Consider the following 16,403-nt stretch of genomic DNA (forward strand, 5'->3'; position numbering starts at 1 on the left):
GAAAAGTTATGCTGCCACATGGCCAGGTTCATTATAGGAGAATGTTCATCTCAAATTTGTTGTGAATGGAAACCAGGATATTTTCACAGCTGGTTTAATTTGCTAACGAGGCAGTTTTAAAAATAGTTTACAATATAAATCCTAACTTTGCTGTATTTTGTCAAATGCATGAGCTGATGGAATGAATTCATCATTAGCAAATTAGACTGCCAAACATCTAGTCCCGTGGAATTACAGGAATGCTTCAGGTGCTTATTTCTGCCCCTCTGCCCACTCCCCACCCTTGCACTCTGGTCAGAAGTCTTCATAGTACAAGAATCATAACTCTCATTTGACAAGTGTTTTGTGTGCACCAAGTACTTTGCTTGTTACAGTGTCTCATTCTAATTGGGAGATTAGGGTAGGTAACTTGTCCATGGTAATGCAGTTTGAAATGGAAGTTGGTACTTGAACCCAGATCTTTATCTTTCTGACTTTAAAGTGTTTTTATAATATCTTCTTAAACCCAAATTCTTTGCCAACCTTGGGAGCTAGGTTTCTGAAAAGTACTGTCGTTAGCAAAATGCAGTTGTCAAGATCAAAAGTCTCTTGGATAAGCGGGATGTAGGGGGAAACAATGAGAATGGCATTAAGCCTATTTTTAAAACACAGATGAAAGTTCTGTTCTCTGGAGGGTATCCATTTCTCAGACAAACCAGTCTCTATCTTTAAAAACCTGTTCCACTAACTCCTCTCCTGAATCAGCTCCTTTAGGTATTCAGGAAACATTGCTGGGGCAGATTCTCCCACAAGTTTTGTGTTCTACAAACTGTACTTCTTTTAAAAAGCTTCATATAGCCCCAGAGGACCAGAAAAGTCACGTGTCGTGATCCTTACCATTCTTCCTTGTTTTGTATTCACAAGTCTAATGCTGCCTTTTCACAGGTGAATCCTGTTTTGTTTTTATTTTTGTTTTTCTGGGCTCAGTCTGCTATCATACTTGAAATAATAAAGCAGAACGGAATCTTCACTAAGTGTTTTTCCTGTAGACCCACCCACCTCTCCTTTGGGAGTAGGGAGCAGAAGTGTGGCTTTCTTGTTTGAGGCAACAGAAACAACTTTTTATTGTGTGTGTGTCTCAGAACTCCAGTCAGCAAAAACATGGTTGAATCCTGAACTGTAGATCCTGAAATGGAGAAATTGTAGATCCTGAAAGTAACACATTGCTGAATGACTTAATGAAATTCCCATTCATTCTTTTATTTTTTAATTATAAAAATAATATGTGATTGTCATAAAATGTTTAAACAGTAAATGTGGATTTAGAAATAAAAGTGAGATTCTTCATTTACCCTAATTTCCCTCCCTATCTTCTTAAATATTTCCTGTAAAACAACCATGCTATGACTGGTGTGGCTCAGTTGGTTGGGCATCCTCTTGCAAAGCAAAAGGCCACCACCAATTCGATTCCCAGTCAGGGTACATGCCTGGTTACAGATTTGGTCCCCAGTCTGGGTGTGTGTGTGAGAGTCAACTGATCAGTGTTTCCTTTCACATTGATGTTTCTCACCCTCTCTTTCTCCCTCCCTTGCCCTCCCTCTAGAAATAAAACCTTAAGAAAAGTAGATATTTTTCTGGCATAATTTTTCTGAAACATGCTTTTTAAATTTGATATCTTCTGAAGTCTATTTCATTATTTTAAACATCTGCAAAACGTTCTATTGAATCTATCTACTCTAATCATTATTATCAAGTAGATATTTTGATCATTGTTACTTGTTTGATTATTACAAATAATATTTTATTGAACATCCTTATTCTTATATATTCAGATATATTTCTGTAGAATATTTTTTTTTAGAGATGGAGCTGTTTGGTTTATAGGATTGTATTTTTTACATGGAAGTAGCTGTTATCAAATTACCTTCCAGAAAAGCTGTATCAGTGTTCATGTCCATCAACAGTGTATGGGAGTGCCCATTCCTCCACACTTTTGATGAGTCAAATTATTTATCTTCAGATTTTTGTTACTCTAACATTATTTTAATTTGCACTTTTTTGCTTACTAATAAGTTGGTATATCTTTTGTTAATTTTTATTGACCACTGATTTTTATCTTGTGTACTACCTATTTATTATTCCCATTTTTCTATTGGACTGTTTATTTTGATAGTTACGTAGGAACCTTTTATAAAGTATAGATATTAACCTTTGTCTGTTGGGATGTTTCAAATCAAAGGACTGAATAAATTTCAGAAGTTCCCAGTTCTTTGAACATTGGGGTATACCAATATACTTTTAAATTTTTATGTAGTAAAACCAGACAGCCTTTATAGTTTCTATGTTTTGTGCTTGTTAAAGAAGTTTTCCCTACCCTAACATGATAAAATATCCTTAGTTTTTCTGCTTTATTTTTAGATTTCCATCTTTAATTGAACTGGTACTCTTTTTTGTGTATGATGTGAGGTAGAGCTCTAACTTAACTTTTTCTAAATTGACTTGCAAGATGGGTCTCATTTATTGGTATTAGTTTGTATGAGTAGCCTGTTTCACTTGTGGAAGCAATTGGAGCACAAGGTTAATATAACTTCTCAAAGTCACAGAGCAAATTCTTGTAAGGATTAAGTCTAAAGTTATTTTTGTTAGCTGACCTGTGCCACTTTCTCTGTTTTTTCATTTAACATTTTTACCATAGGTTCTGTAAGTGTTGAAAAAATATTTTATTTCCATGATGTTTATTTCAGTGAAACTAAGTTCTATTAATAGGTGGATTAAGGTAACCATGCATGTAGAAAGCTTTCTTGAAAAATAATTCATTCTTGATATTGAAAAATATCAGTGCTAATCGGTTAATACTCAGTTCAGTTGTGCTGAATTCTGATGTATGTGTGAATAAAATTTGGTAGTGTTATAACTTTAAACGCTATCTGTATATATTGATTGTTGCTTTTTAATGAGGTTTATTTACTAATAGTGTGTCTAATGTAATAGTTTTTCTGAGGATATTCAGTTACCAGCTACTGTAGCCAATCAGACAAGTTATGTTTATTGCCATATAATTACTATATTAAAACAGTGTTAATTACATGGTGTGTTTAACACAGTGGTAAATGTAAAACTATTACAGCTTTTCAAAAAGGAGCATGAGCAGTTACTTGCCCACGCCTATTGGAAAGAGATTGTGTTTGACCATGCCTGTTGGAAGCTCATTTCACATAAAATGTTTCTACCTAGGCAGGCTTTTAAATTGGTCTTGTTTATAATACAAGTGATGGTCTGGACGTTTATGGGCAGATCATTTGCTATAAATTATTTTGAAGTTAAATATCAGTTTTGGTGTATTAATGAGTTTGGTCTCTTTTTTCATCTTAAAAAATATAACTTAGAAACAAGTCTGAGTTTTAAATCTCTATGCTGAAGTTTATTCACAGTGTCAAAAGATGTTTGTCTTTAACCAACTAAAATGATTTAATTTTTCTAGTAAATTTTTGTGGACTGAATTTTCTTAATTCTTTTGGTTAATTTTACAAAAGGTCATTATTAAAAGTAAATCTATCAAAGTAGGATTTCAAAGAGTTATTTGTATGCCCATATTTATTGCAGCATTATTCACAGTAGCCAAGAGGTGGAAGCAACTCAGCTATCTACTGACAAATGAATAGATAATGAAAATGTAGTGCTTAAATACGATAGAATGTTATGAAACCTTACAAAAAAGGAAATCCTGAAGATATCATGTTAAGCAAAATAAGCCAATTAAAAAGGACACATACTGTATGAGTCCACCCATATGAAGTATCTCAAATAGTCAAAACCATAGAAACAGAAAGTAGAGAGGAGGTTGCCAAGAACAAGAGGGAGGAAAGATAGAGAATATGTATTTAATGGGTGTATAATTTCAGATTTTCAAGATGAAAAAGTTCTAGAGGTCTGCTGCAAAACAATTCAAATATACTTAACTATTGAACTTAATACTTAAAAATGGTTAAGATTTTGAATTCACTATTACCTGTTTTTTACTACAATAAAAATAATAGTAACCAAGTTGAATTATACTTTAAATGCAAAATACAGCCTGGTACGGAATGCACCAGGTACCTTTAGAACAACAACAACAACAAAAGAATGTAAAATTAATAATTTTATATTGATTTTATAGTGAAATGATAATCTTTTGTATATATTGTACTAAATAAAGCATATTAAAATTTGAAAAACAAAAAAATCTTATTTAATAATGTGTGTTGTAGACAGTGTCCCCTTTTTAAGGCTTGTTGACAAGAGTTAATTTTATCAGTTGCTATATTTCTGCTCCCTTGGGACGCCTTCTTTTTTCCCTCTTTCCAAGAGAGAGTCTGTTTAAAGTTTGCATGGGCATCCTGTTAGGAGATCAAGTGTTGAAACAGCTTTATATTGATTCAGAGAGAAGAATGTATTTTATAGAGTAAACACCAGTCTTCATACCCCAGGGTGGTGTAACATAGCTTTGTGCTTGAGGTGCTATTTTTAAAATGTCTTAACTCCAGCAGTCTTGATTAAATTCTCTTCCCACTAATTATATTCTTCCCAACTTAAATGTCAAGTTAATAAAAACACCCTTTTAATTTTTAAAAATTATTAATTATACAGGCCTTTTGTGAATTCTAATAGTTTGTCCTTATCTTTATTTCTGTTCCTATTCTCACCCCTTAACCTACAGCTCTGTTTTCTTTGGGTTAATCATATACTGAAGTTTATTTTCCCCAAATCTCTGTAGTAAGGATTCCTTTTATTAGGATATTCTTTGTTTCGTATTTGACCACCCAGTTTAACCATTCTTTTGGGTACTTGTTTTAAAACTTTGGGCAGCTGTATAGCATTTTCTAAATACAGAAAAAAATGAAAATATTTTCAAATCACTTTTAGATAATTATCAAAACACAAATTTTGATATTTGGCCATAGGACACTTTTTTTTAACATCATATTTTTCATAGTCTATCATCCGTTTTTGATCGTTTTTTTTCCCTTGGACCATTAAAATGTATACATGTTAAAATAAATTTATTAAAAAGTATCAAATTGAGCCCTGGCTCTGGTATAGCTCAATGGATTGAGCACAGGCCTGCGAACCACACAATCATGGTTTGATTCCCAGTCAAGGCACATGCCTGGGTTGCGGGCCAGTTCCTAGCAGGGGACTCACGAGAGGCAACCATACATTGATGTTTCTCTCTCCTTCTCTCCTTTCCTTTCCTCTCTAAAGATAAATAAATAAAATCTTTTAAAAAAAAGTATCAAATTGAATGATAGAGTAAACTCAACCATTATTACGCAATAGTAAGGTGGACCTCAGAAGAATAGTTGGATTTCTGTATAATCTTTTCAGATTGTTTTTGGAAGAAAGGAGAATTTTCAAGTTAATTGGTATTTTGAGAATGCCACACATAGGTTCAATAAGTGATAGTTATGCTCATGGAGTTTTTGCAGCTGGGAATTTTAGTATAACCGTAAACGTTTTGTACTAGGTCTTTGAGAAACTATCAGTTGCTAATAAATTTTCCAATTTGCATTTGAAGTTACTTTAAAAAATTAATTCTTTGAAAATATATTTTTCCCAGGAGTCTCAGAATCATAATAAGTAAGTTCTGAATCTATTTTATGGGGGTTTTCCCTGGATATCTGTAAGACAGATATCTCCCTTGCAGTAAGAATGACTTCAAGAGATACATGTGTCATAATTGAAAATGACTGCAAACGGTGTGGGTCGCTACTACTTATAGGTTAAGGTGGTGATTTTACACCACAATGAATAGATTGTGCAGCTGTCAGCAAACTGCAGTTAACTCAATGAAAGTCTTATTTATGTAGCTTATATTTCTTTATGGACAAATGATATATGCCTTTAGGAAAAAAACATTACTTGAAAGGCAAGATGTGTTTGTCCAGTGCCATGAAATTGGTGTTTTTTGCCTTCTTTTTTGGAGATACTGTTATGTAGTTGTAAAATGTTATGAAATACATAGCAGCATTATGTAATATAGGTTTAAAAAAAACATGTTTGCCTGCAAGTATCTCCAGTGGTGTCATGAAGAGAAGTTAATGTTCATTTCTTCCAGAATGAACAGTCACTGGAGGTCATGCACACATGTTCTGCCCTGAGCATTCTGCCTGGGTTTGGATTTCCCTTAGCGGGAGGATCTCTGTGAGCCAGAGTGTGGGATGAAGTAGAGGGGGAGAGTATAGTAATGAGGAGGTACAGCATGATGGTGGGCAGTCGAAGGTCAGGTTAAAGCTTTATGCTAGATATTCAGTTCTTCAAGGACAGAGACTTGTGGCTTGGTCACTATAGAAAGTGTGAATAAATATTCTGTATATTGGATGAACGAAGATGTCAGCAAATTCCCACCGATGATTGTTACGAATCCTTGTTTTACATACATACTTTGAAAACCTGAAGTGGGGCTGTTAAAAATCCTAACCTCAGGATATTTTATTTGTTGTTGGCAGAAGAAAAGTTCACATGTCATATCTGACCTTATGTTTAGTGTTTTCTAGAATATATTCCAACATACCCAGTATTTATCACTGTTCTCTTTAAGTATCCCTACCAGTAAGTTGTTGATTATTGTTTATTTTGCAGAAAATACATTTTTATCCATTTGAACTTTTTCTTGCTTCTAAGGGCCTCCATAGATGCCTTTTGCCTACCTATGAATATTTTCTCTGCTCTTTAAAGGATCTTCCTGCTCCTTCCCAGTGGGTCTCCCGAAGATCTTCCCTGCACGTCTCATTTCCCCCATGCTGCATGCCTTTATTCAGGTCGAGAGTCCTTTCTTTCTGACCAGGAACAAATCTAGGTTTGGTGGGAATGCTTTTAAGTAAAAAAAATTAGTTTTCAACACAAATTAGATACAAAGTGAATATTTATTTACAGTGAGGAAGGAAATCACGAAATTGGCAACTTTTAAAAAGTTGACAGCTACAAAATTCAGAAAAAAACCATAGTATTCGTATTAATTCACTATCTAAACAGATTGATGTGAAACTTTTTTTCTGTACATTGTTCTGGCTATAGGGAAAAATATTACTCCTTCCTATTATAAAAATTCTGTGATGTTTCTAAAAATAGAATAGATATAATTTAGTGTTATCTATAGCGTGATTGACCAAAATACAGTTTTTATTATTGATAAATTAGAAAAGTTCCATTCAGCCTCACAACTTCTTATTAGTAACATCATATAAATTTGTAAGATTATTATCACCTTTGGGAAAACCTCTACCAAGTATCTTTAATATATGAGGTACAAGATTTTTATATGAGGTATAATTACAAGGCTTCATTTTTTTAATACATTGATTGTATACTTTCAATTGACATATTTATATCATGATATGATCTGGCCCTGTCCATTTCTGGCATTATGCAGTGAGTTGGTCCATCAACATCTTTTTCTTTTTTAATCCTCAATTGAGGCTGTATTCATTGAGTTCTAGAGAGAAGAATGGAGAGAGAGAAACATCAATGTGAGAAAGAAACATCAGTTGGTTTCCTCCCATCTGTGCCCCGACTGGGGGCCAACCCCATGACCTGGGTATGTGCCCTGACCAGGAATCAAACCTGCTACCCTTCAGTTCATAAGACAATGTTCCAACCCACCGAGCCACACTGGCCAGAGCCAGTAACATTTATTTTACACAAGGGTGATTAACAATAACTTGACCAGACATGGAAGTGACTGAGAACTACATAAATATATTCCAGTAAACTTAAAATAATATCACCAATTCAACTTTCCCTTTAGGAATCCCCAAAATACTTGTGACCACTCTAACCCCACTGGTGGGGAATCATGATGGGGGGGTTAAGGTAAGATGGAAAGAGGTGGTGTGGTTTTAACCATTTGGATTAAGATTGTGGTGAAAATATCTTGCTTTTGTACATTTTATAAAAATAATCGGTAATTTGGAACAAAATTGGGGAACTCATACTAATTTCAAAATATATTACAAAGCTACAGTAATCAAAACAGTGTTGTTGTAAGCATAAACCAATGGAATAGGATAGAAAGCCAGAAATAAACTCTCACATGTAAGGTCACATGACTTTCAACAAAGGTGCCAAGACTACTACTCACTGGAGAATGGAGAGTCTTTTCAACAAATGGTTGTAGGAACACTGGATACCCAGTTGCAAGAAAATGAAGTTAGACCCTTATCTTACACCAGATGAAAAAATTAATGCAAACTGGATTAAAGACCTAAACTTATGACCTAAAACTATAAAACTCCTAGAAGAAAATATTGGCTAAAAGCTTCATAATATTGGACTTGGTTATACTTTTTTGGGTATGACACCAGAAAGCACAGGCAAAAAGCAAAAATAGAAAATGGGACTACATCAAATTTAAAAACTTTTGTGCATCAAAGAACAGATCCATAGAGTGAAAAGGCAGCCTACAGAGTGGGAGAAAATATATTTTTTAATATTTTTAGTTAATCATCTTTAGAGGGGAAGGGAAGGGGAGAGATATCAATGCATGGTTGCCTCTCCTGAGTCTCCCGCTGGGAACTGGCCCGCAACCCCAGCATGTGCCCCGACTGGGAACCGAACCGCGATCGCATGGTTCACAGGCCCCCACACAATCCACTGAGCCACACCAGCCAGGGCAGAAAATATTTACATATCATATACACATATCAAAACATTGGATTGATCAAAAAGTCTGTTTCATCTTTTTCCATAGAAGACACATTATTCATTTTCACCAGTAACTTTATCGATTTGCATATTTTGAGTATGTCAGCTATCTCTTGTGGTAGAACACTGATTGTTTTCAATTAATGTCTCTGTTTGATCGCTATCAATTTCAACTGGTCTGCCCAACTCTGGGGCATCATCTAGTGAGAAATCTCCAGCACAAAACTTCACAAATCACTTTGACACATTCAACTGGTTATAGCACCTTCTCAATACACTGCACAAATATTGGTTGTGTGTTTCAGTTGCATTTTTACCTTTCTTGAAATAATAAAGTATAATATGCTGAAAATGTTGCATATTTTCTTACATTTTCAGTATTAAAACGGCTACACAAAAATTCACTAATTAATAAGTTTGCTTTTAAATGTATGCTGATAGGACAGCTGTCACAGTACAATCTAACAAAACTCTTTTGAATGAAGTTAAAGACAACTAGGTGTTATAAGAACCATCTTACTGAAAAACTAAACAAAGTTTTTGGCCAACCCAACATATAAAGAACTACAGCTCAACAACAAAATATCAAGTAACCTGACCTAAAAATGGGCAAAAAAACTTGAGTAGACATTTCTCTGAAGATGATATATAAATGGCCAACAAGCCTATGAAAAGACACTCAACAGCACTGTTCATCAAAGAAATGCAAGTCAAAATCACAATAAGATCATTTCACACTGATTAGGATGGCAGCTATTAAAAAAAAACAAAATAACATGTGCTTACATGGGTGTGGGGAAACTAGAACCTTTGTGCTCTGTTGGTAGGATTATAAAATGGCATTACTGCTATGGAAAAACAGTATGGAGGTTCCTTAAAAAATTAAAAATAAGAGCTACCATATGATCTAGCAAGTCCTCTTCTGGGTATGTATCCAAAAGAATTATGCCTTGGCTGGTGTGGCCCAGTGGATTGAGCGTGGGCCTTCGAACCACATGATCGCGGTTCGACTCCCAGTCAGGGCACATGCCTGGGTTGCAGGCCAGTGCCCAGCAGGGAACTCATGAGAGGCAACCATACATTGATATTTCTCTCCTTCTCTCCTTCCCTTCCTCTCTAAAGATAAATAAATAAAATCTTTAAAAAAAAAGAATTAGAAGCAGGTTCTGGAATAAATACTTGCACATCCATATCCAAGACAGCACTATTCACAATAGCTAAGAGATAGAAGTAACCCAAGTGGTCATTGGCAGATGAATGGATAAACAAAACGTGGTATACATATACAATGGAATATTCTTCAGCCATAAAAAGAAGGAAATCCTGTCACATGCTACATCAAGGATGAACCTTGAGAATATTGTGCTAAGTGAAGTAAGCCAGTTGGAAAAAGACAAATACTGTATCATTTCATTTATATGAGGTATCTAGTCAAATTTATATAAGTAGAAAGTAGAATGGTAGTTACCAGTGGCTGGAGTGAAGGGGGAAAAGGAAGTTATTTAAAAGGAAGTGAATTTCAAATTTGCAAGATGAGAAAGTTATGGAGATCTGTTTTACAACAGTGTGAATATATGTAAGAGTACTGAACTGTGCACTTAAAATGGTTAAGATGGTAAATTTTGTATGTATATTTTACCACAATAAAAATAGAAGAACTATGTGTTAACGAAAAATAAAGAGAAGATCATTTGGTCACAGTGTTAAAAGTGAGGGGTCCTGCAGCTTAAACTTCAGTAGTTTCCATTTTCTGATTCCTGTCTCTCAGAGGGCTGAACAGTTAACAATTTATCTTACACTTTCCTGTGGCCATTTTGTGTATGTGTGTATGCTTCATCTCCCAATTACAGGGTTTTAAGTGTTGGTTTTTTTGCACCCTATAAATACCTAGGTTCATAGTATTCATCTATTTATTCCTTTGTTTGCTCATTTGGTCATTCATTCTGCAAACATTAATTGAATTCCTCCTTTGTGCTAGCTGCAGGAAAAACCACATGCCCTGCCCTTGTGAAGCCCATAGTTCAGAGGGGAAGCACCAAGTAAATGGGTAACAATAACGATAGGGTATGGATGTGCCACGGCAGCAGTACCTGCTGGGTGACAGGAGAGGATGTCACCTACAGAAGAGGACATGGATTCAAACTGGAATGTCACAGAAGGCTTACTACAAATGCAGATTTGATTTTTGAGGTTTAGTTCTAAAGAATTTAAATTTTTTTTTAAATGTTCCCTGGAAGGTCTGCTAGCATTCTAACTTCTAAATCTAACAAGGATGTAAATGCTAACATTCTGTTTTCCAACTACAGTCCAAAAATTTTGGATTCTAGTTGCACTGGAGATTCCGAAGTAGTTTTGGCTACTGTTTCCACCTTCTGACTTTGTTGGTTGTAAGAATCCTGGAAAAATTTGGCTCTCACATTTACACTTTTTCCTATTGTCCTTCCTCCTCACTATTGGTAGTACCGAAGTTGGTAAGACTTAGAAAAGCCTCTGCCTTTCTCATGTTTATGTGGCAAACTCCTACTCATTCTTCACACCTCAATCCAAAATCTCTCATCTCCCCTGTGAAATCTTTCCAGACTCTCCCAGCAGTTAGTCCTTTGTATCACTATAGCATAACTATCCCATATCTGTTTGTACTTTAATCATGGCACTTACCAGGCTGTATTTTAATTACAGATTTACATGCCTCTGTCCTTCAAGGTGTTAGCAATCATCTCTTTATCCACCTGGGCTTGGTTCTAGCATAGTGTCTAATACATAGTCAATGCTCAAAAATAGTTTTTAAATGCCTGAACAAATGGTGAGTCATGTTTGGAGTCTTATTTTTGAAAGAGTTGATTTGCCTTACTCTATTTCATGGTCACAGATTGCTTCTGTAACAACCACCAGTTATCTGATAATAGCATCACTTTTATGTTTAAAATATCTTATGTACTTCTCTCCACCACTTCCACCTCCATCTGGTACTCTCCCTCACCTAGGTGGAGCAGTCTCCTTCCAGCTTGTCTCCTCCTTCTTTTGGTCCTCTGTAATGCAGTCTCCATGTAGAAGCTTCTGAAAACATAAATCTGATCGTCTGTCCTAAAGTGGTTGTAAGACTTTGTCATGGGTCCTTGGAATTCTTCCTTCAGGAGATTTTAGAGATTTTGTCCCACTTTATAGAAGACATATTAAAAGGTGCCCACACCCCATATTAAATATGTGGTTTCATTTATTTGTTTTTGTTATCACATGTTAAAAGTATGTACTATTTTGCTTCAGAAATTCTTTGGCTCAAAATAACTGACTCAGATTATGATTACCTAAGATTTCTTATCAGTTAACATTTTTGCAAAGTGAGAATTATTTTTAAATGTAATGAAATTTTATAAATGCTAAATAGTGAATAAAATCTATGGGTTGTATTTTGAGGACATCCAAGCATTTATTAATTTTTATGGTTATAAATTTCTTACTGTATTTTAGACTTACAAATGTATCTTTTCCAGACTCAGACATTTTCCAAGGTCTGTGAAAAGCTTGTCGACACTAGGTATTAGGTGGCGAGGAAATAATAGATAAAATGGCACTGTTCACTCTCTTTCTTTAAAATTTTCCTGTGACTTTCCACTGTTCTGAAAATAAAATCCTTACTGTGGCCTATAGGACCCAGTATGATTTAGTGCCTCCTGCCTCCCCAAGTTCATCTCCTCCCTCTCTCCTCTGTTCACATGCCCTGGCCTCCTCATCACCCATCCCTCTTGTTCTTTGAACACTTAAGCAGTTGCTTTTTAACTCTGCTTAACTGTTCCTCCTGCGATAAGCCTTCCCTACCCACCTTGTATAAAGTGAGCCTCCCTCAGTCATTCTGTATCCCATCAAACTCTATTTTCTTCTCAGTGATTTCCTTTTCCTATGAGGATGTTGACTCCATGTGGACAAGAACCTTACTTGATTTATTGCTGTTCCCCAGCACCTAGAGAGTCAGACACACAGAAAGCACTTGGTGCATATTTGTTGAGCAAATGAAGTTTATGTTAATAGATTTTGTAATTTAACCATCCTTGCATTTTTGGTATAAATCCTACATGGTCCTAATCTCTTAAAACTGCTAAATTCTATTTGCAGATATTTAACCTAAGATTTTTGTGTCTGACTTCACAAGTGAAGATTGGTCTATAGTTTTATTTTTTTTGTACAATCTTAGTCCAGATGGGTATCAGGAATATGTTAGCCTCATAGAAGAAATTAGGAAGCTTTCCCTTTTATTTCTGTAAGTTTGGGAACAGTAGGGCTAACATGGAAATTATCTGTTTGATAGAAGTTTGGTGGAATTCATCCAGAAAACCATTTGTGCGTCACATAATTTTAGTTTGAATATCTTACAAATTTCTGAAATGGGTTTTTCTGGTTACTTTCATAATTTTTTGAGTTGATTTTAGTGCTTTCTATTTTCCTTGACTGTTATCCATTTTGTTTAATTTTCAAGTTTATTGATATAAAGTTATGTGTAACTCTCTCACAATTTAAAAAATCCTCTCCAAATCTGTAATTATAATGCCCCCTTTCTCAGTCCTAATGTTCATTTATGACGTCTCTCTCTTTTTTAAAGATTTATTTATTTATTTTTAGAGGAGTAGGGAGGGAGAAAAAAAGGGAGAGAAACATCGATCAGTTGCCTCCTGTACATTGCCCCCATTAGAGATCAAACCTGCAACCCAGGCATGTTCCCTGACTGGAAATTGAACTGGTGACCTTTCGCTTTGTGGTATGACACCAACCCACTGAGCTACAGTGATCAGGGCTATGACTTCCCTTTTTTTAATTGATCCTACTTTTCAAAGGGTTATTTACCTAATTAAAAAAATTTTTTTTGATTTGTTGTTCCACTTGTTTATACAGTCATTAGTTGATTCTTACATGTGCCCTGACCAGGGATCCAACCTGCAACTTTGGTGTATTTGGGACAGCGCTCTAACCAACTGAGCTACCTATCCAGGGTTTATTTATTAAAAAAAAAATAAGGTTTTGATTTTATTGAACCTGTCTACTCTTTTAAAAAATTATTGTTTGTGCTTTTATCATTATTAATTTCTTTTTCGGCACTTGCTACTTGTTTTCTAGATTTTTTAGTTAAATATTCAATTTATATTTTTCAATCTGTTTCCAAATAAAAATGTTTTAATAATGATTAATGTTTTAATAGTCACCAAGATAGCAACTCTGGAAGAGAATACCTATATGAGTGTGTAAGTTCTGGCTTATTTGTCTAAAAAAGTAAACTTATTTGTTGTTACTTTGTATTCTCACTTTGTAATAATGCAATTTAAAAACTGTCTAATTATTAATATGAAAAATTTATAATATGTATATCGTAGAGCCCAAAATGTCTGAAAATACAGGGGAAATAGTGTATTTCTTGCATTTGTTTCTTTTAGATGAATAGTTGGACTAATTGCTTTAAGTTTAGAGGTATGTCACGAAATAATAATAAATAAAGATGTCTGGATGTTGAAAAAGTTGATTATATTATTTGAAAAGAGAACTAATATCTTGCTTTAAAATGTGTTTATGTTTCCCAACTTTGTGCAGCTTGTTGCTTAATACTTACGAAGTAACACATATAGACATTCAGAGTAACATTCTGCACTGGGAAATAGAGACTTAGCAAAATTCAGTTTTATAAAGAGATCGTGTCCACAAATTAAAATAAGGCAGCTGTACAATCTTCATGCATTTTAACATGTTGAGCATGCTCCACGTCAGTAATCTTTCCGTAACTCATCTGGAAGGTATTGGAGGGATAAAAATAGACTAAGTACTCAAAATTTCCATCCTAGGAGTTTCCTGCTTTTGCCTACATCTTAATTGTCAGTTCAACTCTTGGCTCCTACTCCACTCAGAGCTGTGCAAAGACAGTGGAAGTATTTTACACCATAAATACTCAAGCTGTAGATCGTCTAGGCACTGGCCTTCCCTGAAACAGCTCCCTTCCTGTTCTTCTGTCAGAGTAAAGAGAATGGAGGGAGGGAGACTGTATAAAGACCCAGAAGCCGGGATGACAAATGTGCAATTTAGAAAAGGTTTATAGGTTCCTTTCAAGGAATGCCAGGCTTACAGAATCCATCAGTTCTCTGCTGGCTGGCATAGCAGATTACACTCAGTGAGCCTAGTTCATTTGGGAGAATGAGACTGGAATCCCATTTGTTCTGCTTTATAGAGATAGACGGAGTCTGATAGACACAGGGCACTTTTGTCTGCTTGCTGTCATTTTAGTTACTTTATTTCCTCAAGCAGTCAAACAAATAGGTGGAAACTATATGATTTTCATTCCTTATATTTGGGTGGCAGATTTCTTGTTGTTCAGCCCAGCACTTCCAACTAGAGGTCCAATTAATTCATTTATTTACCTGTTTGGGGTTTGGTGTAGGGCTTTACACAGCCATGAAGGAAAATGGGTGTTTGTCCTTATACATACAGGGAAAGGCAAGCAGTGAGCACATTATTTCACAAATAATAAATTGTTATGACCAGTGCAATGAAGTAGTAAAAGATGTTATGGGAATGTTGAACAGGAAGGCTGGTCTAGACTGGGAAGGACAAGGAAAGTTTGCCCAGGGTAATGACTGACTTTTGAGATGGCAAGGATAAGATGAACTGAACTGCAGGGGGTAAAACAAGGCAAGTGCCGGTTTTAGAGCTGAAAGGAACCAAAGATACAGTCTAGTGATGTCTTATCCTTGCATTCTACAAATGAGATGATGGAGGCCCAGGGATACCAAGGACTTGCCTAGCCTAATTTACACAGCCTATTAGCTCCAGGGCTAGAGACACAAACCCAGTGTGGGCTTCTTAGGTGATTAGAAATCTAGAAGCCTATAGCTCAAAGAAGCAACCTAAGGAAGGGGGAAGCCAAGCAGGTTTTTAATGTAGTACTTACTCCTTGTCAGCTGCAGAGCTGTTTCAGGTGGAAGAGGAGATTAATAATGAATCAGATCTGCCTTATCTGACCCAGAGGAACTCGGTTTGCTATGCTGTAGCATAGTTTTTATTTAGGTTGGGGGAGGAAATACCCCCCCCCACACACACACACACATCCACGAATGTGTAGTTCAGTTGGGAATCCAGTCCCTGTAAGATTCACAGTCATCACTTAACCTCTCTGAATTGCCATTCACAATCTTATACTTTGGTGTATTTCCTTTCGATCGTTTCCCAAGTATTTTAGGAGCTGGTTAGAGATCACTTGTGCCCTCTGTTTCACCTTGATCTTTAAAAACTAGGCTTTTGCCCAGGCCAGTGTGCCACAGTTGTTTGGAGCATTGTCCTCTGACAGAAAGGTTGTAGTTCAGTTTCCAGTCAGGGCACATGCCTAGGTTGCAGGTTTGATCCCTGGTCTGGATGCCCAAGATTCGTGGTCCAGGTGTGTAGGGAAGGTAACCAACCTGTGCTTTTGGCTGGGTCCCCAGTTGGAGGCCTGTGAGAAGCAAAGGGTAGATGTATCTCTCACGTCACACATTGATGTTTCTTGCCCTTGCTTTCTCCCTCCCTTCCCCTCTCTCTAGAAATAAATAAATGAAATCTTTAAAAATTTTTTAAATAAAAAATAAAGTCTCTTGTTTGGGTAAAGCATTGTTTAAGCCCCCCTTTAAAGAACAGTTTGCTTTCCCAAACATCTGGAGAATAACTAGCAAGCAAGACAAGCTCTAGGAACTGCAAGAATCATTAGCAACTGAGCATATTTCTGTAAACCAATAAAA

Source organism: Sturnira hondurensis, unplaced genomic scaffold (genome assembly GCF_014824575.4).
Source record: "Sturnira hondurensis isolate 20B ecotype Veracruz unplaced genomic scaffold, ASM1482457v3 Scaffold0017436, whole genome shotgun sequence".
NCBI lineage: Eukaryota > Metazoa > Chordata > Mammalia > Chiroptera > Phyllostomidae > Sturnira > Sturnira hondurensis.